The sequence below is a fragment of the Hesperophylax consimilis genome, chromosome 2, assembly GCF_061612785.1.
Source record: "Hesperophylax consimilis isolate HC1 chromosome 2, BYU_Hcon_1.0, whole genome shotgun sequence".
NCBI classification, from domain to species: Eukaryota; Metazoa; Arthropoda; class Insecta; order Trichoptera; family Limnephilidae; genus Hesperophylax; species Hesperophylax consimilis.
The window spans coordinates 30,042,122-30,067,622 of NC_142837.1; the positions used below are offsets into that span (position 1 = coordinate 30,042,122).

The following is a 25,501-nucleotide window of genomic DNA, read 5'->3' on the forward strand; positions in this document are numbered from 1 at the left end:
AGCTCGAACAATACATTATCTACGGATTTAACAAAAGGAAATATTCTAAATAATGGTTAAAAGCGTTTACATTATTTTGTGGCGTTAATTATAACTAACACAACTTTAGTTTGTTTTAAGTACCTACGTATATTTTTTTAATTCTTCCATACCTAATTAAATAAAATAAAAATATAAGTCTCCAAAGTGGGTTTAGACTAGACCCTTAATTCGTAAAAAAATTTGAAAAAATATGAATCGTATTAAAATGTGTATGGTGGGTAGTAACAATAGAATATTAATTGCGAAAATGTTCATTCAATAACAATGTTTGCCTTAACGGTTGAACTTAACAGTACGAAAATAAACAGCCTTTTTATAACTTAATTAACTATGTTTTATTAAAAAAAATTTTTTTTTTTCAAAGCACCTGTAGAAATACTTTTTATGCGTATTACCGGGTACCCGATAAATGGTAGGCATCCTATCACCGGGTACCCGATAAAAGGCAGGTATGGTACCCGATATAAGGACCTCTTTTTTTCAAAGACAAAATTTCTCCTTTCACATATTTTTGCTTTTGTGTTTTTAAGTACAGCCACTAAATTATTTTTACTGTACATACATGATAAAAGATTAATACAGTTATACACATACAAACTCATTTTCAGAAAATTCAATCATTTCTTCGTTTTATGGCTGATCAAAAAAAAGTACCCGGTAAATGGCATCCTTACTCTATGAATTGCGACATTTAAGCTGTTGTGAACATATTGTTGTTATTTGTCATACATTAATCACAGAAGGTATCTTTGCTTTTTTACTTCTATTCAATAATATTTCTCGACTGCGTTTAATTTTGACTCGAAATTCGAAATCCGGACTACGAATCATTTGTTTTTTTTTAATAATTAATGTTTTAAAAGATGTAACACAATTTTTTATCGTATAAAGTAACGCGTTGACAGTTTTTAGCATTTTAGGTTATTCTTGACTTCTTCCACTGTGTGTTTACTTCGCTTCACAGAGTCACAATTCCGCCACTCTTTCAGCGGTTCTATGTGGTTCAATAAAAAATAAACTGTCTCATTTTATCGATACATATACTTTTACCACTGTCGCCATGCAGGAAAATATGAGATATACGAATATTCAAAAGCTTGCACATCTCCATATCCCCGCATTTAATTCTCTACGGTAAATTGTCTCATATTTAATATTTAAATGAATTCTTTGAGGTCACAAAGTTTCGTACTTCAAATAAATCCATTGATTACATTTTGTTTAATCTGATTCTCATTTAATTTTACTTTATTTTTAAGTATGAAATGTTAAAAAAGGGTAAATTAAGGGAACCCACAAAGGCAATGCTTGTGCGTGTGTAATAAAAAACTTATTAACAGAATAAGAATAAAAATAAACTTTTTAAACAAAATAAAATACAATATCAAGCAAGTGGTAATGTAATATTTAATGTTGCGGTAAAGTTATGTAATAATGTTGCTAAGATGTGAAACATAAAGTCACATGTAATTTTTATTTTATTTTTTATAATAAAAAAATATTTTTATTTTATTTGTGTATATTTTTTTTACTTTTTTAAATATCATAACTGTACAAATAATGTACATTTTGAACTGATTGTAATTCTGTATTGAAAAATGAAACATGAAGGTTTGCAAAGAATTTATGTAAACATTGTTTCAACATCTAAATCATTCAGCCATAATTTTAATTCCTTTACACAGTAAGATATTTTATGAGCCATTTGTATTTGTTTTGGTAGAAGATAAAATGTACGTGGACCAATAAAACTGCCATGTGTTTGCATTAATTTGGTGTTGATTCGGGGAGTGTAAAATTATTAATCCTTTTACATATTCTATTTTCATTTTATATCTAAGTTATTTTAGTTTTTAAATATTTTTCATATTTTGTGAATATGAAATATTTTGTATTTTTTTTGAAAGACTTATGTCGAGTATTTTCTTTTTCTATTATTCGAGTATGTAACTTTAATATTGGACTTAGTAAATGCATTAAGGTGAAGCTTAATGCTAAAGCACTATTTTGATTAATCTTTATAACGAATTGGTGTACATTATGAATATTAAAAAATATGCTTTAGATAAATTGAAGGTTTTCCTATGGTTTTGCTTGAGTAGAATACAAATAAAATAATAAATTACTCAATAATTTTTTTTCAACAGAAATGTATGAATGCGTAGAGTAAACAATTTAAAAAAAGTACAGTTTTATAGCTTAGATTGTCTGTGAAAGTTTTACTTTATTAACTTTTTTTATTTGTTTTAAAATTATTTACAAAATAAATAAAAACCAGTTTTGTGCTTGAAATCGAACGTTTCTAGACTCAGTTTGTCAAGCGATTTTAATGCCTATTACCTACAATATAAGGTATACCAAGAATATACACATTTTTGGCTTGAAGCTTCCTATTAAGGCGATGCCATACGTAGTAATGCAAAATCATGTGTTTTTGGTTTGAAAATTTGGTCGCCTAGAAATGTTTCAGATACTTTAATTAAATACTGCGAGTAGAATACATCTTTGCATTTGAAATAATCGATTATTTTTGGATAAGTCTTTTTATAAGCCCAGAAAAATATAGTGTAAAGGCCCATGAAAACTACTTTAAAGTTCAAAATCTTCTCCTTACGAACCCATTTTCGGTTATCATTTTATTGTATAATGTGGAAAATTAAGTAATTTATAAAATAATCAAAAAAAAATATTTATTTGTGCCTGAACATCCACAAAATAAAATAAAAGGCATTTTTTGGCCATGTTTTTTTCTTCATAAATCAAAATAGGCGGATGGTGTTAAGTGGGAATTTAAGCCTTATCTCCATCTACGTAAGGGTTGTTATTGATAGCGGCTCAATTTAAAATATTACACGACGTAGTGCATCGCCTTAAGCGCACATCCCCATCCTATAACGCCCTTAATGATTGAATATTGCACAAGAGAAAAATAGATAATTTTCAATTTGTCAATATTGAGTACTATAAAATATGTACGTAAAATGTCTTATTTTAGAGATGGTTTTATTTATTTTCGATTTATAATTTAGATTTGTATCAATAGTAAGTCCCGTATATTTAATATTTTCAAATTTAGCCAGTTCGTTACTTTATTAAAATTTGTATTGTGGATTCTAATTTGAAAGGTTTTTTTTTAAAGAAATACAAAGATTTCACGTGTTACAAATAACATGATAATATTTGAAAATCTCTTACTACCACCACTGTAAGCGAAAAATGTTGCTTGTATTATGATAAAGGACTTAGCCAGCCGAGGAATTGAACACACTACGCCTGGGTGGGACCCAAACGCGATGTCAACTCAGCCACCGACCAGTTAATTTTTAATGTTTTTATTTAAAAAATAAAGTTTTGATGTTTTTAATGTAATAGAAAAAGTAATCCATAACCTGCACGAGAAAAAGTTAGAACTCGTTCTGGACTAGGGTGGTATTATTGTTACCTATTGTGATACCAGGATAATAGTCGTAGAATTATTAGTTTTTATAATGTTAGAGTCCTATTGTATAGAGTGTGCCATAAGTTTTTACATTTTTGATATCGCTCATGGGAGAGAAATGGACGGAAGACGGGCGCGCGGTCGAAAGATCCATTCTTGGATTTTTATGTTAGAGTCCTATTGCATAGGGTGTGCCATAAGTTTTTACATTTTTGATATAGCGCATGCAAGATAATCGGACGGGAGGATAACATTGACAACAGCAGAACTTGGTCTACCTGCCATACATCCAATGCAAGCATACCGCTAGTGGAGGACATGTTCTCTAACAAACTGATGGCGAGGGGGTGAAATTCCATAGCTCTCCCGCACCCCTGACCTGAAACCCCCTAATTTTTTTAATATCGGATTATCTAGAAAGTCAGAAAAACTTCAGTAAACCATCCACCATACGTACCCCAAATAAATGCGAATATTAGTCAAAAGAGATCATATGATACCGCGTGTTTTGTATGAAACAGTTTTTCGAAACCTTGGTACCAGATTCGATGAATGCGCCCGCAGCCAGCAGTGAGGTGTTGGATATTTAGACGGCATTACTTTTAAGAAAGTCTTTTTCCGTTTCTTTAATTTTATTAAAATAAACATTCATTTTCGTACGACTTACGATTTTCAAATGGTGCGAACACATATGGTGCACCCATAATAACGTCGCAATACGTGTTAAGAGAATCTGAAATACTTGATGAGATAATAATATATTTATACTCTCATTCAGAGCCATTATGTGCAAGGATACTTTATTTTCCTTTTCCACTAGTAACCCGAGGCATTTGTCTACTATATAACTGTCAGAAGATATAGCAGACAATCATGCCATTAAAAGGTATATTATATATATACGAATTGTTATAATCAACGAAATAACAACGTGATCAAGAAATCCAAGCGTTTCTACTACAGATATTTCACCCGTATGAAGAAACAAGTTACATATCTAATTGAAAACAAAAAGAAAACCCAGAACCACTTTGAAAAAGAAACAATTATTACCAAGCCGTACACTTGATCTTACTATGCGGCGCGAAAGTCAGTTTTACCGCGTTACGAAAATAATCTATATTTCATTTAGCTTTTCCAGGAAGCTTTTTAGGTATTTTTGTGTTTGGAACGAAGCTTTCCGCGAAAGTAGTGTCATTAAGGATTTTTTTTATTGTGATTTTAATTTATTTATTACATAAATCAGATTAATTCATTCTAACTTTTCTATCTTTGAGCAGAATATTAAAGTTCATTCATTTTACCTAATTCAAAGCATAGGAGGTATTTATTACGGCGCATAGTTTTTTGAAAAATAAATATAGATTTTAATGTCTTATTAATTAAAAATCATACCATGAATTCTTACCATGAAGGTTTTTGTGATTTTAAATGCGAATCTATGAAGAAGGTATTCAAAATAAACACAATCCTCAAGTTTTACGCTGAAACGGCGACAACCCAACCATCCAAATGTTTTGAAAATAAAAAAAGTGATTTGACTGCTCTTTTAAATTATTTAATAATACTTATTATGTGATTTTAAGAACACTTAATGATACAATATGAAAAAAAATCTATTTAAATTTTTTACACCCAAATAAACTACGAAAATAATTTAATTTGTGTTTATTATCTTTGGGTAGCATAAATGAAAGTACTAAGAATGGAAAAAAAATTAACGAAGCTATGAAACCTGCTCGTAGAAAAAAATATTATGTTCCTCAAAGGAGTTTTAGTACCTTAATAAATCAATGTTACTACGAAGAAAACTCTCCATATATTCTGCGTACCCCATCCGTGACATTGCGTGATGGTTTAAAAAGGTGAGCTAACCTTGCATGTTGTCAAGTGCGTTGTTTATGTTCGTGCTATATTTCATAAAAAAAGATTGGCAAATGATAAATCCAAGTATACATCAAACAGGAAATTCTATTAAAAAAATCATTTTACTTTTACTGTTCAATCGAATGAGTTATTAAGAAAAAAATATGTCATTTTGTTTTGTGTTTGATATTTACATATTAATGAATTTAAGGCAGTTCAAAACAAAAAATATTGATTTTCAATTTTAACAATTTCGTTTTTATTCAAAAATTAATATCCTTTTTTTGAAACAACGATTCAAGAAGTGCATTACGGAGATTATCTTTTGTTTATTCAGATTGTATGATTATTATTTTATATCGAATGTAATAATTTATTTTATCATTGAAGAAGATGACCATTTGAAATAATATGTAAGTGATAATTTATGTTCGTTACATGAAATTAAAATGTTTTAAGTTTCAAATTTGCCGGTCTTGGAATGTTTGTCATGTTTTAATTAAGTTTGCGACTGATTGTGTATCTAGCCGTAATATAATAATATCGCTATATCAATTATTCATGAATTCTCTGATGGTTTGATTGATTGGTAATTGGTAGCATTTCATTAAAAGACTTTCGCTTGGAATAATGTAATAACACAAAATGTGCTAGTTATGATAATATAAATTAAATAATTAGTTAATTGTTTAAAATCTAAGTATAAAACATTCACATTTTATTGGTTTCTCGATCAAGTAACAATTAGTACAAAGCCTACGTAATTATTAAATGAGATTGTTTGTATATTTAACTAGAAACACGATTGTTAAAAAACCATAATTAAAGAAAGAAATGTTAACAAAACTATACGGAAAGTACTGTTGGTTCAATATTATAAAATTAAATAACAATAAAAATAATATTTAAAACTTCTTAAATAGTTGCAAAATTACTTTGTGGCGACATTTTAATCACGCCACTTTAAATTAATGATAATCTACATGTTTCAAAGGCAATGGCTTCTTCGTGAGGGTAATGTAAATCAATAATTTTAATTATTACTGTTGTTATTTTTCAATCTATATTTGAAAAAATATAGACTTTTATTAATTAAAAGCGGTATATAAAAAATATTTCATTTTTAGGAAGTACTTTAGGAATTAATTTGTAAATTTTCTGTACACGTATATTCGGTGTCGTGCATAGTTAATACAAATTGAATTTAAATCAAACCTCAAATTATATAAAGTTTCCACGAAATAAAAATATGAAAAATGCATAAAAATACTTCTCTAAATTTCATTACAAATGGGATGAAATTTTATAATTCCTTACACAAACAAAAACAGAAGACTGCAAGCACTTTTTATTCATGAATAATTCGAAAACACCGGCAAAGGCAAACAACATTTCGAACAAGTGTCCATTACGGAATATAACACGTCATCTAATACAATGATTGTCCGAAAGCTTTCATGTATTTTTAGGGCACAGTTTAAAGTTCGCGGGTGAGAAGTAGGTACCTAGTGACACTAGGGGTAGGTGCGCGGCACACCTCCCAACAAAGCCTTCTCGCGTCAGCCCTCTGCGGAGAGTCGAGGAGAACTGAGCCTGGATTGGCCGCCCGACCTGCTACAACCCCCTCCCCCGGTTTCAAATCGCTCAAACTGCGGACGCTTTCAGACTAACGGCGCGATACCTGAAATTCCACCGCGGCCTGAAAGGAAAGTCGTCAAAAGCGATCCGTGATTCTTGAATACTTGTCCAATTAAGCGACAAGATTTGGCTGCTTAAGGAACACGGATTAAACAGAGTTAAGGGTCGATGAAATGAAAACAAACAGATTATTTACACCAAACATAACGGACCAAGAACTGAGATCTGAAATCTCCACACATGGAACGTTTACAATTGGTTACTTTTTTATCATATTATTATGTATATTAGTTTTAAAATTTGCTATTAATAGGGAACATGCAGTGTATGTAATATGGAGTTTTCAACGCATTTAATATGTGCACAGAATACTAAATATAAACTAAACGAATAACTAAATGTGAGTATCGTACTTAAAAACCCATTTTTGAAAAAAAATAAATTATTTCACTTTTAAAATTGTGTGAAAATTTAATAAACGAGACACGATTGACTGTTGAAATCTTGACGTTGCAACGTCCTCACTTCAAGTTGCTTCTATGTGTTTTTGTTCACGTTGCTGGTGTGATTGCCATTATAGTTACGCATTCTAAACCCATTTGTTTTCATATAACATGTCTAAATACCTACCATCATGATAGATACCATTTCTTATAGGGATAGTCCGATAATTTGCCAAAAATCGACGCGATCATGAGGGTATCATTCTTCTGACAAATTATTTTTTTAGTAAACTTTTACCTAAAACTAACAACTGCCGTTTTTAACTAGTATTAAAAAAGAGATTAAACTATGGCAAAAAATATGTAAAATAATGATGATAAATATTATTTTACTAAATATTTTTTTCTTAGAAAAGACAATTCACCCTAAAAAGAGTGTTATGTATGTACGCGTATAATCCCTTATATTTGACGTAACATTGTCAAAGCTGATCGATGTGATGTTCGATAGGCCGAACTAAAAAATCACTTAACCAGGGGCTATAAACGCAGGTTTCTCCTTGTTCGAAATTAGGATAATGTTGAATTAATAAATAATAATAATGGATTGAAAAAATAGCAAACCAACCTCTTATCAGAATCACTCTAAAATTATTTAAATAAAAAACCGGATGATATAAATAAACTATCCATATTATTATAAAGAAATAACCCTGACTTTCCATATGAATACATTTAATATGTAATTAAAAAAGCGTTTTTTTATAAAACACATAATTTATTTATATAATTTGGAAGGCGGGTATTGGTACCGCCGCCCCGGGAAACATTTATCAGATAACCGACACCTCTGCCATAGGTCACCCCAAGAGGTTCGCCATGCTTGGTGACTTAGCAGGGATGCCCGGGGTTTATGGGGTGAGAATTGTGTAGGTCTTGGTAACGGATGGCTCTGCTGATTTGCGGCTTTGGAGAGGCTGGTCGAGGGATATCTTTTAACCTCTCCAACAGAACTCTCTCGACCTATCACCTTGCACCGCAGTGGAAGGGATGAATTCAAATGTCCATCGCCCCTGGATACACAGACTTCCAGATTCCTACCCCACCCCTTCATACCCTTTTCCTTCAAAGTTCTCCTCTTATTTTTTTCTTTAAAAAACCTTTCACACAACACTCCTGGAATTAATAACAACAAACTTTGAAATTTTCAGAGATAACGGTGCGTTACTTTTCGAGTTTGGCGAGCACAAACATGCGCAGCCTGATTTTTTTATATGCAAGGATTTTATTACTAAGAAAATAATATTAAATAGCACTATTTTCCATAATTGTAAATTCAAATAGTCTGTATTATTGTTTTTGAGTTTTATCAAAGGTTTGTTTTTTTAATGCGTTCAGCTCGTTCAAGCTGTGGCAGCTTGGAGAAGAAAATACGGGCACAGTGAAGTCACAAGCCAAAACCTCACGAAAGAAAGCGTTTCAGTCGTGATTTAAAATTTGAATATTCAAAACATTGTTGAAATAATTTTCTTACATCAATTTATTTTTGTTTATTTATTTCTACAGTATATATTTTTTTGAAATTTTAAGTAAAAAAAAATTGATCTGAAAAAAAAATGTTATTGAACCCCATTTTCCCAAAACAAAAAAAATGTGCATATATCTTTTTATATTGTTAATAGGTAAGAAAATACATATCTGTTCTCTTACTGGTGTTGCAATTTTGCCTGAAATGAACTAGAATATACCGTTACTCTTAAAGCTACGTAGTAATGCAAAATCATGTGTTTTTGGTTTAAAAATTTGGTCACCTAGAAATGTTTCAGATGCTTTAATTTAATACTGCGAGTAGAATACATCCTGGCCTCTGAAATTTTTGAGTATTTTTTAGATAAGTCTTTTTATAAGACCAGAAAAAATAATGTATAAGGCCTACGAAAACTGCTTTAAAGTTCAAAATCCACTTGTCATGGTTTTATTGTATAATGTAGCAAATTAAGTTATTTATAAAATAATCAAAAATTTTTTAAATATTTGTGCCTGAACATCCACAAAAAAAAATAAAAAGCACTTTTTGCCCATGTTTTTTTCTTGCATAAATAAAAACAGGTGGATGATGTAAAGCGCGAATTTAAGCCTTATCGCCATCTACGTAAGGTGTGTTATTGATAGCGGCTCGATTAAAAAGATTAAACGACGTAATGCATCGCCTTAACACATTATGTAAATATATAAAATAAAATATTATCCGCTATAAACTGCTTGTTATCTAGAGAAATTATTATATATTTTTAAATTTCAACATTTTTCAAATAACTTTTCATTGTGTTGAAATATAGCGTCGATGAAAATATGTTGTAAATTTTTTTTTAAATTTATTTAGTCACGTATGGTTCTGATATTCTTCATAACGATTGTGTTTTATTTAAGAAGAATCGAGGTATTTTTTAAATCAATAAAATAAATATTTTCTTTGTTAGAAGACAACTTGAGTACAATTTTTCCATCGGGGACCCACATTATAATATTTATGCGGAAGCCATTGAAAGAATACAAAATAAATTCTTAGTAATCTAAGTTATAAAATGGGTATTGCAGAAATTTAGTTCAAATACAATACTCTTTTAAATAAAATGAATATACTTAAATTGTCCTACAGAAGGATTTTCAATACCATTTATATACCAGAATTGTTGGCATTGTTAAGCTTTCGGATTCCACTACGTAATACTAGAAATCGGGATTTATTACAGTTCAGAAATTTTGAGAGTTAATATCATATCTATTCTTCATTACTCAGAATGAAGGCAAAATAATTGTACTAAGTCAATGTACATCTTCAATTTATCACTTGTTACTGAGGCAGTGTAGTTATGTTTCATAAATACTGTGTGATTTTTACCATTCACATGTAAAAAAATCACTTTAAAAAGGATTTGACAAAATAAATAAATTAAAAAAATATTAACAAGGTTCATAAACACCTTAAACTGTGAAAACCGAAATAGTTTCCAGTAAAAATAAACTAAAAGCTGGCAGAACTAATAAATATGACGGCAACTATTCGGGATCGCTGGCCACGCTTAATACGATTTTAAAAAAATACCCTTTGATTTACGTTAATTACTATAAAAGGAAACTACATTTGGGAGTTTTTTTAATTTCAGCATTTTAATTTTTAATAACGTAAAATGAAAATTAGCTTTCATTGTATGGGATTACAGCCAAAATAATTTCTGTTGAAGACCCTTTTTTATGTTGATATTCCTGAAACTATGCGAGTGGCTAGAAAATACGTTATTACCATTTACTCTATGGAAATTAGGTAGGTACTGTTTTGAAAATCAAATAAAGGTATTCAGGCATGTTTTATAAATAAATAAATATATTTAAAAAACCTTAGGTTAGGTTAGGCTAGGTTAGGCTAGGTTATGTTAGGTAAGGTTAGGATAGGTTAGGTTCGGATAGGTTTGATTATGTTAAGTTAGTTTAGGTTATGTTAGGAAAGGTAAGGTTAGGTTTGGATAGTTTAGGTTGGATTAGGATAGTTTTGGTTAGGTTAGATAAGGTTTGGTTAGGATAGGTTGGGTTAGGTTAGGTAAGATTAAAAAAATAATATCTGAATAAATAATTTATGCTTCTTAGGTAGGCACAATTTTGCCAGAATATTAAATTCATTTTTTTAATTTACGTTATTCTAATCACTATCACTATATCAGGAATACCAATTGACACACATTATTTGAAATGACTCATCCCATACAACGAAAGCGAATTTTCATTTTACGTAATTAAAAATCATAATACTTCCTTTTACAGTAATTAAGATAAATCAAAAGGTTTTATTAAAAAAAACGTACTGAGCGTGGCCAGCAATTCAAAATATTTACCAATATAATAATGTATAAAAGCAAAAATAAAATTAAAGACACTTTTTTATTATCATTTACTTTTTATATTCAGTTTAACTGAAATTAAGCAGTTTGTCAACAGGATGTTCAGTTACAATGTAAATATAAGTGTACATCTATTATCATATTGAAACCGCGGTATTCACTATAAAAATGATTTTCTTTTTGGTTGCACATTATAACTACAAACGAAAAGAATTATGAATTGTTAAAAAATCTTTTTATAGTGCATATTAACTATGGCACCGGGAAATCTTATTTACACCAAAATTAATTTAGGTAAGGAAGCCATTTGATACAAAAAAATTATGATGGTTTGTGAAAGCTTTCGGAAAGCCGAATGTACCGAAATCGAATCACAGAAACCTTGAAAATATAACAGCACGCAATCTCTTGGTTTTTAATCTTCGGGGAAAACGGAGAAAATTCCCTTCATTTTCCTTTAATGGTAATGCAAAATCAAAAAGTTTTTCCGAAAAACACGTATAAAAATCAACAAATTTTGGCGTTCCCAAAACCTAATTTGAGATTCATTTCCTCTATTCCCCGTGCGCCCTTGTCTCTAGTTGGAAGGAAGAAGTGATTCGATATTAGATAATTGATTTACATTTGTTTCTGCCGGAGAGAGTGGGCTGGTAAAAAAGCAAAATACGAATCAATGTAGAAAACTAAGTACAAGAAAAGTTATTTTTTTTTGTATTTACCTAAAAAAAATTGAATAGTAAAATATTTAATTTATTCAGTATGTACAGTTTTTAAATACTCATATCTGCAACCAAACACAGTCTGGCACGTTCAAATAAATCAAACGTGGTCGTCGAACAAATTCGGAATTCCTCGAACATATTCGCTTGCAAAAATGGTTCCCACAGATTGAATTATATATAAATATAGTTAACATTCTTTGCAATATCAGCGTGAAATATTTTTCCCGTGCTGGAAGTTGGAAAGGGTGTGACGGCTGTCGATGTCGCCCGAATTCTTCCGAATGCGAACGAACTCAATGAAAGAGTCGAAGGTGACCGGCGATAGAGATGAAGAAGACCGCGCAAATGCACAACGAGTTTTCAACATTTATAAGTCAATTTAAACGACTACTGATTATGGTAAAACCCTACATACCGATGAAAAGTTGACGAGCGCTTGTAACCTACTGATGCCCGTGATATCTCACATCGAACAATGTTGCGATATGCGTGGCCTAATCTTCTAACGCCAAGGCTGGCTCTATTTATATACCTCAATCTTCGCATAAGGTTTATTGTCAATCTATGTATGAACTGTTACCCTATCTTGTTGAAATAACTAGAATAGAATTTCTTCGATGTCAAGCACTATATTTTTGTCACCACGAATCGATATCGAACGCTTGTTACTGAAAGTGTTTTTCAAACTAATTTGGATTGATTACTTTTACACATTGAGAGCCGCACAAAGCAATAAATTATCGCCATATGATTATCAGCACTCCATAGTTTTGACATTTAAAAAAAAATGCCAATCCATCCATACGGAAATAAATTCCCAACAAACACAAAAATTAAAATAAAACAGCTCTACCGCTGTTTGAAACATATTTATATCCTGCGTTTAATAATCTTACCGATGCTTACAAGGGTAACCCAATTCTCTGAAATTACTATCCTTTGATTACGAAGATGATGAGCCTCTAAATTTATTAAATATTTATTTTTTGTATTCCTCCAAAGTTAATGAACATATCTTCATAATGACAACATACGATTGGTATATCAGTGACCTATAACACAAGTCTCGGTTTGAATCTCGACATGTCGAAGGTTGAGAAAAGATGTCATTTGGTATATCAGAGACCTCTCATAGTACGCGTAAGCATAGTCTAAGTACGCGTCTCGACATGTTGAAGGTTAAGAAAGTATGCCATTTAGTTTTTAAAGGGTTTGGCTCTATCGAACATGTTAACTTGGATCCATGCTCGTATTTTCATCCACAAGCTCGAGCAGCTTGACACAAGACGCCATAGAAACACAATTACAATTTATAACCTTGAATCTTTTTTCACATCGAGCTGTTTGCTCCATATCAAACAAAAAACATCGAGCGAGAAGGTAGAGACATGTAAAGCAGGGTACTCACCTAACCGTGAAACATGTAACGTATCTGATACTGTATCAAGTGAGTACGTAGGCATGAGCCTAGGGAGCGCAGTGTGCTCGCAGTGACCCGCCGACGGCGATTTCACTGCGAGCACCATAGCGAGCACTAAAGGCGGATCCGGGAGGTGGTAGCTGGATACGCGGTTACCGTGGACGAGCCGTACCCACTTGCAGATTGATACAGTATCAGATACGTTACATTCTACACTCTTGGTGAATACCCTGCTTAAGAATGAGCGTAAAACCATCGAGCATAAATGAGCGTGGGTATATGACTTAAAAGTTCGTCATAGAGCTCTTTGAGACATTCCAAGCACAGCTGTATATTGTTTGATTGAAGATGTGTGATATTATTTTGGTATGCTACACATAGCACATTCAGTATGATATAATTTTGTAAGGACGGGTTGTTTCGGAGAATTTGAACAATTCATCAAATTTCAACGTTCGTTTCCGGGTTCTGTGAAAGTCCTATTCAAGTTCTGTTATATTATCATTATAGGCTAGTTGCTTGACAAAACTGAAATAAAAACAGAACTTGAAAAAATCTTTCACAGAACTTGAAAATGAATGTTGAAATTTGATGAATAGTTCAAATTCTCCGAAACACCCCGTCCTTAGTCTTATAAAATAATAATTTCCTTTAAACACCAGACCAAATTCAAGGTTTCGTGATTGTATTTAACAATATTTTCATTTATTTTCTTCTGATATATTTTAGGTGAAAATAGTGTTTTTTTTATCCTATTTTATTATATTAATAAATTTATCGTTTAATTGAAACCAATTCAGTTCTTTTGAATATCACAACAAAAATTATTGAAATTTTAAGTTATTAAACATGAAAAAATCCTGGTATGTAGTTACACTTTCTTGGTTTCACTTTTGAAAATTGGGTGCAAAAGTAAGTCAAAGTGCACACAAGAAAAACATTTTTTTTATATTAACTCCACACAGGAGGCCCTGAAGAAAATAATTAAAACATAGATTAATAATAATTATCTGCTAAAATATAATAACATATGACATGAATACAAAAAAAATCTCAAAACATTTAACTACCTACTCACAAAGGAACAATATTGTGGAACCAATCTTTCTTAATCTTTTTTTAAGGTTATACTCATCAATGTTTTATATCACTGAAGAATAAGATAAAACTTAAAAATCTGAATTGATCGTGAAACAGAACAAGACACAGAAAAAAAACCAACCAATTGAACCAGGATCTCTTGTCTTACCGGGACAGCGTATTAACCACTTGACCATTGGAACCTAGTTATTAAACGTCATATTTGTAGATCTTATACCTATTTCAAATTCAGAAAAAAACAATATCATCTTGCAACTAATTTTTCCCATATTTATGGCAGCTATAATTTTTTACTTTTTTATTCCAGATCTTGGTGCAATCCTACGAGTTACATATAATATAAAGTTTAAAAAATAGATAGAAGGAAATCAAGAAAAAATTAATAAAAATAAAGAAAATTAAAAAAATATATTTTTTTAGACATCTATGACATCAGGAATTGGCTCCATCGCTTTTAAATGGGACCCAGCCAGAAGTCCAGTGCTGCCATCATATGAACGTTTTTGCTCGTGGCTTGTCGCGATATTTTTAAATGATATTACTTTGTTATTTTAAAATTTGAAATATATAATCGACAAATATGACGTTCAATAACTAGGTCGAGTGGTAAAGACGCTGTCACAGTAAGATAAGGGATCATGGGTTCGATTTATAGTTGTGGTTGTTATCTTTTTATCTTCTTTGTATTGTTCCGTTTCGATTTGTTACATAGAAAAAATGGTTTATCTAAAAACAATAAGAAATGAACAAGGAATAAAAAATACTAACATTCGTTGAAAACGTGTTTGACAACTTTTCGAAATCCTTAAATTGCACTTAAACCTTAGCTACTTCTTTTTGTTTTCGTACTGAAAATCAAACTGATCACTTCTTTTTTCGAAGGAGTTTTCCGAAAGTTGGGAAACCATTAATGGATGAAGCGTTGACACTTTGTTTGATCTTTTTCCAATCTTCGTTCAAATTTTCAATTTTGTCAACAGAAATTTTATACCTGCATTTTTTTATTAGATTACTTTTCTTTGTACATTTAATGTACTTTTACCATTTGCATCAAGATATGGAAAGTCACCAAATACTATTTTATATTTATTTTTATGCACAATGCAGCACTTACTTATTTTGAATAGTAAAATAGTGTTTGATATAAAAGGTCTTACGAATATTGATGCGTATTGGTTATCTTTGTTTTATTTTTTGTTTGTTTTGTTTTGTACAGGTTGTCCGGTGGTAAAGTGCTCTTCGGGAGGTGATTCTACACGATTAAAAGTTTCAGTGATAAGAAAACTATAAAATGATAGTGATTTAGGCAAATCATTGTCCGTCAGTCCATAAATGCTGTAGATGCTCAGCATCCCTTGCATTTTAGAGTAAAAAGATTTGGACTTCTAACCGTAAACAGCTACATTGCAATTTAAATATTTTAATATTTCTACAGCGACCTAATTGTGATTTTTTTACAAAAATGGCGGTATAAAAAATCATACAAATATTATTATTATAAGACATCGTGCATATTATCGTCCCGTTTCACGTCCCGTGATACGATACAAACAGCGCGGGCGAGTCTAAATATACATACATTTTCAAATACTGTGGAAGGCGTAACACACACGTATACAAGCAATAATACTGTGGTGTGAAAGCTATCTGTAAACCGTATCCAAAATGCTAGAACTTACGTTCTTTCCGCGCATGCGCACTGAGACCCGCAAACCAATATCTTCGTCAACTTTATAAGATATTAATGACAGCATCCAACTTACAAAAACCATCTTTAATGCTAATATACTATACAACAGAATCATATACTCTATTACTAATCCATTGGATTGTATGCGCGCGCTGATCTGACAGTTTGCTTTGAGCTTGAATACTGAAGTCGAATTCTTATTGAATATTACTAACATGCGATTTACTTTTTAGTCATAATTTAAATAAATAAAAATAAATACCTATAATAAGATGGATACTTCGCCAAAGTATTCTAAATGATAATAGTGAATTGTGTGGTTGTATAGTTGAATTATTAATGCGAAAAATTTTTGTGTCTCGGCCATTTGCGGAAAAAAATTATTGCGATAATTTTAGACGGTACTTAATTGTATCTTGTTCATGGGCTAGCGTCTAAATGTGCATATTTTATATTAAGTACGTAGTAAGTACACCTAGGCGCGTGAGGAGCGCAAGCCAGGGATGATATCCGGGGCCAAGGAGCAAATGTGATCCCGAGGAGTCCATAATAATTTGTAGTCCGTGCAGAGCCGGGTGTAGGTAGATAAGGTCCTGTAGCCCCAACATTGGGGCGCGACGCGGAGATACCGACCAGTCGATGGCCGGCCGCTTCAGTAGGCAGCAAGCAGTCGCAGGGCTCGCAGGTTGGTCACTCGTAAAACTGCTAATTAATCAATTACTGAGTACATCTCAATGCGTCTCATTTTATAGCCGCCCGGTGCATCAAGAATATTCAGACTTGTAGGTAGGAGCGCCGAATGCTTGCATTGTATCTAGAGAGTTCCAGATATAATGGGTTTCGCACTGGCGATCGTTCCCGAATATTCTAGATGCATCACTACATATAATTTAGAGTAAGTTAGTTTATATGAAAGTATATTGTACGGAAAGAAAGAGAAGGGACTGCCAATTAAAAATGTTTTACCATGAGTGGGGTTTTGTTTTGTTTTGTGTTATGTTTTGAATAAAATGAAAGTGAACAGGTACTTTGTTTTTTGACCCAATGTTACCAGAGACCAAATAATGTCAGGAATCACTGTTTAAAGTAAGTCAAGTACGTCCTTAACACCCTGTATATGTAGTTATTAGATGTTTTAGTATAAATGTATGGTCTATTTTTGGAAGTTTTATTATAATAATTGTGATCAGCTGAAGTACGAAATGATGCAATGGGTCATGCAGGAAATGATAATGCAATTCAAAGCAACAGTTTATTAAATCTGAGTAACGTACAGAAGGCCTACCGAAACGAGTGTTTTAAATGTTATTTTGAAAAAATCTTATACTTCAATGTACATGAATTTCTTCTTCAATAATTGAAAATTATCCTTGTGGCGTCATTCAAATTTTCATCACTTTGTCACTTATCAGTTTGTATATTCGGTCGTGTTAATTTATAAAAGTTTTTGTAACATACTGTTACGGACTACCAAAATGCCGGAGAAAACCCTACCACTTTTTAGTTTTAACACGCGCCGCAAACACGGCGCCAGTTGCACTGGAATGCGGCACAAACCAGCCCGCGGCCATGACCCGTGACCCGCCAGTTCAAAACCAACGCTCCTACAGCTAGGGCACGTCCATTGTTGTGCCAAGAGCTCCCGCGTCTTACTCAAAAACTTTGTGCCGATGCCACCCGCCGCATAGCTGCTACTCCATTTAAATAAGATGGGAATCTTGTTTGAATTAACCGATATCAGACGACAGGTAGACCATTTTTACCTGCTTCGCCGACTTGAGGGATTGCCTAAATCACAACCAACCATAGACTAAATACAACTAGACTAGGTGTAACCAGTGAAAAATAACACCAACTCAATTTTGTTTTGGTTCACGTGCACATTTATGAAAAGGCGCACGCATTGTGTCGCAATGCGAAATTGCAACTGTGCATTGCGTTTTACCTTTTGTTGGTCTAGAGTTAAGCTATTTTGCTTGTCAGCTATGCTGGGCAAGTTCATTTTTTCAATCACAAAAATAACCCAGTTCCAAATATTTTAGATTGTACATATCACGGACTTTATTTTAGAAAATGTAATCAGCTATCTGAATACAAAAATATATCAGTACCTTACAGATCGATTGAGGGCAGCGTATTAACAAATGTGAAAAATTCAACGAGATTAGATTTATTTCCGGCAAATTTGTGACGTCACATGCATAACACACCTCCAAGTGATTTGACCAATAGGGTGATTCAAGTTAATTATTATCACATGGTGAGCATACGAAAATCACGCAACTAACGCGTGATACTTATGGATGTATTAGTCGTCTAGCGTTGACACGCATTGAGAGGCGCGACAACTCATGTGTATGTGTGATTTATTTGGTCCGTGCATTTTGCTAATCAGGGTTGTATTAAGTCGTCATTGCCTTTCGGGCTTCGCCTTTTCGATTTTTTGCAGAAGAATTGATAGAAATAAAATTGCGTCATTTAATAACTTCATTTATTTTTTGTGTATTTTCGCTTAGGTTTCCACATAAACCGGAAAAAAATGGAGAAATGGTTAGAAGCAATCCGCATTCAATTATGTGACAATAACTGGGTACCATCAGCAGGAAACCGCGTTTGCTCTAATAATTTTCACGCCAAACATATTTATTCAACTGCAAGCGGCTTCCGACGTGTAGACTGAAAAGCTTTGCCTGTTATTCCGGTAATTATTTGGTTTGATTTTCGTGTGAAAACTTAAGCAAGTTTATTATGTATTGATTGGTTTTAATTTTTAAGTTTTTTTTTAAACAGGTTGATAATGTCGTTGTTTATTGGACAGTTGCTGTCCACCATGGCCACAGGTCCTGCGAAAGGAGATACCGTCATTGTTTCTTCTCGAACAGGACTGGTTCTGGATCCTGCTGAAACTTCTTCTGTAATCGACAAGCCGGTTGTTCCTCTACCAGAATTGCAACAACCGATGTGCGTGAATGCCGTAAATAACACGTAAAATTCTATTTAACGGGCGTAAATAAATAAATAAGTATGTATTGTAATCATGTAACCTCCACCCCCTCCCCCTTACCCCTCTCTCATACGATCCCTGAAGCTCTGTCCTCATCATTGCTGCTTATTCATTTGCGAACCGGAACGCGAGCCGAACTACGAATTATGGGAAAGGAACGAAGCAATCTTATATTTCTTAATAAGTCGTGGTTCAGCTCACTTGTGAACACGCAACATTATATGATTTATCTCTCTCTTTATGTTAATCTTACATTATGTGTAATGAAAAGTCGTTTAGTACTTAGGTTAGTTTTCAATAATGCTATCTTGAAGAAGGTTGATAGACTATTTGACACAATGTCTCAATTCTAACAAAGTGGTTGAAGACAAAATAACTTTTAATTGAATGATAGTGGTATAATTATTTAATGCTACATAGTGTTGTTCTAGTCTCTATAATTTTTATGTTACTGTTAAACGTTTTACTAATATTATTTTACATTCATCAGCTTTAATTATTTTGTATAATTTTCGATAGCTTACTAGATATATTCTGTATTAAAATGCATGCAAAAGCCCGACTGGGAATAAAACCAAAGAAAATAAAATGATGTCAAGTCACAAAGTGATTGCTTTCTTCAATATTTATATACCATTCTATATAAAAACTATGGTAAATTAAAAAAAAAAACCTATGCACAGTAATAAAAATAAAAACGTTTTTGGTTCTATAGGACCTGTATAAAATTCAAAAACACAAATAAAATAAATTAAAATCATTTTGTGTTTTTTATCAATTCTTTTCCTGATTCAGCCCTAATTCAGCACATAAAATTTGCTGTAAGTGTTAGTTTCTTTTTGGTTTTATGTCCATATTACAACACCTCTGACAACAAATTCTCCGTGGTTTCGCTTACGAGTTTGAACGGTTGTACAAAGAGTTTAAACAGAGTTGGGTTGTTAAGTTCATCTCCATATTTGTGACGTACGCGCTATGTGGGGTCATTTTAAAAATGGATTTAATATAGACAGGGCCAATCTAGTATAATACATCAATGCAACCAACGCAATACTCAAGATCACGTGAGTTCGTTATTAGCCCGTTTTTACCTGAAATTAGATAGAATAATGCTTAAATGTTTATCACCCATGTTTTGTGTTGTTTAATACTAGTAATGTCTGTCTCATATTGTGACTCCCTGTACTGCCTGATGTATTAAACCCGATGTATTACAATACTTCTTTCAATTGGTAACTGAATGGGAAGTGAACCCTTTTTAGCAAAAGGTAGGTCCAGAAATATAAGTCCAATTGACGATCCACGCTTGAACTTGAGTAGTTCATCTTGCTGACCCACAGAGCTAGTCGCCGGCACTGCGCACCCCGCCTCTCTGAGGGCCTCAACTCCAAAAACCTAACAATACAAACAAAATGTTTTACAATAAATTTATTCATTTTATAAACAAAATATTTTAACAATAACTAATTAATCACCTGTAATGGTAATATTGTTATAAAGATAACTAATTAATCACCGATAATTGTAATATCTTTTATAATGATAACTAATTAATCACCTGTCCTTGTGCCTTGTAATATTTTTATATTAATAACTAATTAATCACCTGTAATTGTAATATTTTTATAACGATAACTAATTAATCACCTGTTATTCTAATTTGTTGATAGTTGTTATTAATTTTCATTATATGTTTATCTTGACGAATAAACCATTTATTTCGAAAAATGACAATTATTTAGATTAAATAGTAGTGTTATGGGGGCTATGACTTAACTTTACAGCGCCGACCATTTAATGTGTGTTGTGTAGATTGTGGTAAAGTAAAAAGATGTAGTCTAATAATTAAAGTTTATTAGAAGTACGTTACACTATAACACGAAATTAATATCAGAAGAATTTTATAGGAGCCAAGAAATGTCAACTGCCAAGTCGGATTCGAGAACCAGGAATGGCGGCCGTTGACCTAAACTGGCCAGTGCTCTGTTTTCGGGTGGCAATCCCTAAAACAGTGTTTCCATATAAAAATATTATTTAAAGTTGTTTGACAGTTCTTGACTCCACCGTGAAAACAAAGTAATTCATTTTCATTAAAATAATAGATTAGTATCCAATATAGCAAATGGTTTACTTAGAACTTGTGCAATACATAGCATACATGCAATAGATAGACTACATTCACATCCTTACTCAAGACATGAAGGATATATAAGATATGAAACGACGGAGGAGAGCAATGAGTATATGGGCCGGAATGCTCTCAAGGCGGTTCTACCGCCAGGAAAATTACTCTTTAAGACGTACTGCACTGCCCTTTACACGTTTACACGTCAGCACTGTTGACACAATATCCAGTAGCGTAATGGGACAAGATGAGGGTATTCTACAACAACGCATACAAAAATCTTATGCAACTACCGAGTTTCTCCACGATGTTCACAGAAGGGAGGGTGCACTCATTCTCTGCCTTACTTTGCCACCGACTAGCCAGTTTCTGGGCAAGACACGAAAATAAACAAACGTCATCGTCGTGGCTGCTTCCAAGTGGCGCAGCTCTCCACTTAATGAGCGACGGGTGCAGACGATGCGGCGACCTCCCCGATGGACGATCGTTTAATTTATCTTTTTCATTTAATGCTATTTTATGTTATCATTAGGTACCTAATATGTAATATGTTTTTTTCCTCTTATTTTTATTTTTTATTGTTCTTATTTCTATCTTATATATATATATATATATACAAATGATGTAATATGGCCGACTTGGATTAAACTACCCTCCTAGTCATGCTGAATTAAAGACTTCTCTAGAAAAAAAACACCTCTCTATACAATTTACATCTCTTCCCGTATTAAATATTGTAACAAATCGTGCTCAAGCATTATTTAATTACCAACTTTATTTTATGAAAAAATCCGTTTCTTTTCTTTGATCAATGTGTATTAACGAGAGTCCTACAAAATGTACCTCTGATCGAGAGATAAATAAAGAATATCCAAAAATAGAATGTCTCAGTTCAAATTAAAGAAGTGTTTTCAACTCTGCTTTACGTAATCCTGTCGTCGAAATAACTCCAGAGCAAGATTACAAGTCGAATACGCTTACGCAAAATCTTAGCGTGATAAATTTCTACAAAACAAACAGCTTTCCCCAATATTTTTATCTGAGGGTCTGACATGAAAGCGGTAAGAAGGGAGCAAGAGAAGGTCTCGGTTAGGCGATGTCTTACGAGAAAACTTAATTAAGATGGAATCTAAGGTAACCCAACCCTTCCCGACATCATCCCTAGTTTAAACATCTTTTAGAGGCAATAACTGACACGGCTTTATATTTATTTTAAATATCAAGGGATGAAATCGGGTTATTTAGAAATTACCCACGTATATTTCCTACAGGTAAACCTGAAGCCTGCAACTGATATTAAGGTTTTGTGAAAATCTTTTGGAGGTATCGTTATATAAATATGATACCTGGGAGAGATGCTTACTTATCGATAGTGAATACTAAGTTATTCTGCTTAATTATTTTAACATGAAAAATGTATTACATATTATGTAAATTAAAAGGAAAAATTATTCATAACGTATCCTTTTTTACTTTGGAATATGAATAGCAAGTTTCTGTTTGATATACTTGCAAGTCATTATTGATTTAATGTTAAATGAAGGTTCAATCTTAAAACTGTTTTTCTAGAAAGAGGCATATTTTATGTCTTTAATTTGAGTATTATGTTAATGCGTTTTGGTTTTATAAAATAAAATCTAACGGTAATCTCAAATAGAATAATGTCTTTATTGAAGCTGCGTGATTGTTTATTCCAGCAAAAAACCGAGGATGCTTCATCGTTTCAAAGTTCTCATTTATTGGTATTAAAAAGGTAAGTTGTAAATCAAACCGTACCGTGTGGGATCATAGTAAAAAAATCGATGGCTCTGTTAATATGGTTTAAAATTAATTACTAAGGCTTTGGTTGAAATTAGTAGGAATACAAATGAGACCAGCATGATATCAGTACCATAGATAATAGTACCGATTAGCTCAGTAGATTTACCACATCAGGTTATTATTATCAATGAGTACAAGCGAGATGCCACTGGATTTTGGTGGCTAAATTGAAACAATTTTCGGATGCATTGGATGCATCGCGGTTACAAAGATATTTACGTTACATATACCCTTTGCTGTGAGGTAATTTTTAACGAAAACAGCGCTATATACATATGCCAAATATTATTTATAAACTGGTTTTCGTTAGTATTGACTTCCAACAATTTCCGTCCGTTTTTTTTCTATGAGGTCAATATAATACAAATTTTAGAGTCGGGTATGGTACCGCCGCCCCGGGAATCATTCATTCGATAACCAACTCTCCTGCCATAGGTCACCCAGGGTGGTTCGTTACGTGTGGTCACTTAGAAGAAGTGCACGGGATCATGGTGTGAGGTTGCCAAGGTCTTGGCGGCGGATGCATCTGCAGACTAGCTTGTTCTGCGTGGTAGTCCGGATCGGGAGAGGCTGGTTAAGGGAGAATTTTTGACCTCTCAAGCCAGTCACTCTCGATCTCTCGACTTGTACAAGAGCCGGAGGAATGGATATATACATCCGACACTCTACCCTCTCAACCCTCGTACCTTTTTCCTTCCCCAAACTTCCTCTCAATATTTTTCTTAGTAAGACCTTCCACACACCATCCCCAAAGATGAAATACATTAAGAAAAAAAAAATTCAGTGCCTCCTTTGTGAAGTTTATGTAAAAAGGTCCATATGTGTATACGGTATTACACAACCAGGTTTAAACCTCCTGTGATGTAACAAAGACACATAATGACGTCACGTCGTAATTTTACAACTTTTGAAGAACGAAGATAGTCTACTTTAGTACGTAAAAACGATAATTGTCCACGTTGATGCACATTCAAGAACGATGCTTGTCCATTTTTAGTTATGTATAAATGAAATATATTTGTTTAAACCACTTTCAATCAATTATAATTTACATGTTTCAAAGTCAATGGATTCTTTGTCAGGATAATGAAAATTAACAAAAATAATATAAAAAGAGGAGATATAATCAAAATGACACCAAAAAGTATTTTACAACTATTGAAGCATATTCAATTATCGTTCTTCATTTTATTATTGAAGAACGATAATTGTCCACATTGACGAACATTCAAGAACGATGATTGTCCATTTTAGTATTCAAGAACGATGATTGTCAAATTTAGCATTCGAGAACGATAATTTTCCACATTGACGAACATTCAAAAACGATGATTGTCCATTTTACTATTAAAAAACGATGCTTGTCACTCATTCATTTGTGGTTCATTCATTTTAAAAGGTTTTTTTTCTAGGTACGTGAATATTTTAGAAACATACAAACTTGCTCCGCAAACTAAGCTATCGAATAACATTCAAAATTTAAAAAAAGGTATATATATATGAAATTCAAAGTTCTTGCAGTGGACCCATCGTGTGCATTAATAATGTGTAATACGTAATACTAGTTGGTATTCTTTGATTAAATATTAAATTTTTTCTTATTGAACTTCTTGGTTTTTTTAACAAAAAATTGCCTCATTAATTATTTAGACATTTAAATTATTTTTATATATTCCATAAGCTCAATAGCTCGAGATGCAAGTGTCTCCGATATTAAAAAAAAACAATTGAGTTTGTATACCAATTCCAAACAGAAATGGTTGCGTAAAAGTTATTCAGAAAGCTCACCGTTTGAAACTCTAACTTCAGAACAAATGAACAAATAGATTTCTTGTTTCATGGATAAGTTAACTTACTTTCGACACTCGCCAAAGTCTTTGTAACTTACTATACAGTCGGATTAAGTTGATAAAGTCTTGTGTTTACTTGATTCGAATCGACCTCTAAATCCTTGTGGCATGCCACGAACAGCTATGCGGATCGCGCACGAATATTATTGTCCCTTCGTTGTAGGAAGTAATAAAAATATTCAAACAATTATTTTAACTACTGCACTGCCAGGGTGATTCCAAGAAAATTTTATTGTATGGTTATAATTTTTTAAATAATTACTCGGACGTATGTAAAATTTTAGTAACATGAAAAAAAACGAATCGAAAGTTGCGCAAACTTTGTGTTGATTACTTATCTATGTTTATTTTTCTTTGAGTTTCAACAGATTTTTTTTGAGTTTGTTTTACTAATGTTAAAATTTGTAACATTCTTAATTTTCTTATCGATTAATAATATTTTTA

The 25,501-nt window shown here is 32.3% G+C and overlaps 1 protein-coding gene across 2 annotated transcripts in view; it reads right to left on the bottom strand.

Moving 5' to 3' along the window:
• The window catches only part of LOC149425895 (hemicentin-1-like), a 440,318-nt gene extending 433,442 nt beyond the window's left edge, over nt 1-6,876 (bottom strand). For both annotated transcript variants that reach the window (XM_089645098.1, XM_089645106.1), the window contains exon 1: nt 6,665-6,876. The gene's annotated coding sequence lies outside the window, so the exon portion shown is untranslated. The remainder of the gene's footprint in view (nt 1-6,664) is intronic.
• Nucleotides 6,877-25,501: the final 18,625 nt, after the last annotated feature.